General features: G+C 52.1%; 1 pseudogene; it reads left to right on the top strand.

Annotated features, from left to right (window-relative positions):
* The window catches only part of LOC102592372 (DNA repair protein RAD16-like), a 33,558-nt pseudogene that overhangs the window by 30,739 nt on the left and 2,045 nt on the right, over positions 1–774 (top strand).

Raw genomic sequence — 774 nt, 5'->3', positions numbered from 1 at the left:
TCTACACACCACCTATTCAGCTCCCCAGCTACCGGAGCGGGTTCATCATTCCTTGGTGCAGGCACAGACTCTGAACTAGTTGCCTCATTAGACGAGGCTGCTTGGTCATTCTCTACAGACCCTGTGGATGATTTGGCGTTGGACCCTGTAGCATGGACAGACTCTGATTGTGAAGAGTGGGCAGACTGGGAGCCTGAGGCATGGGTAGACTCGGATCCGGACGTAGGTCCCTCTGAACTGGAAGCAGCCCCAGTTGGTGACCCGATCAGTGTGTGCTCCTCATCAGACAGGGAGACAGTGACTACGTCGGGGAGCACCTTCCGGGGGGTGCTTCTGGGTGCAGCGCGTGAAGCCCTAGGGTTGAGAGGCACGATATGCTGGGTCAGAGTCGTTCTCGGTGTCCTCATCAATTAACCGGAAACTAGGGGCAACTGATTTGGACTTGCCACGTTTTGAGTAGGTGACCATCTTCTTGGGTGCCATCGTACCTGCGGGAACGATATTAGTGCCAAAACTAATCCATATGCAGCAAAAGAAACTGTTTAGAATTGGTAACGACCCTAAACTAACTCCACAAAAAAAAAATTGACAGATGCTATAGTGGTCATCCACGGAGGATACCTACGGTCCGTAGACTGATCTACGGTCCGTGGATCTCTTCCGTGGATCAGGGGCCCTGAAATATAGGTCGCAGATGGAAACCACGGAAGTGCAGAACGGTCTGTATATGGATCTATGGACCGTAGTCCACCTCCGTGGTTTTACACTTGGTGA

This window comes from Solanum tuberosum, unplaced genomic scaffold, assembly GCF_000226075.1.
Source record: "Solanum tuberosum cultivar DM 1-3 516 R44 unplaced genomic scaffold, SolTub_3.0 scf00236, whole genome shotgun sequence".
Lineage (NCBI taxonomy): Eukaryota > Viridiplantae > Streptophyta > Magnoliopsida > Solanales > Solanaceae > Solanum > Solanum tuberosum.
Note: the sequence above shows the minus strand (reverse complement) of the source record. Positions and strands in the feature narration are given on the sequence as shown.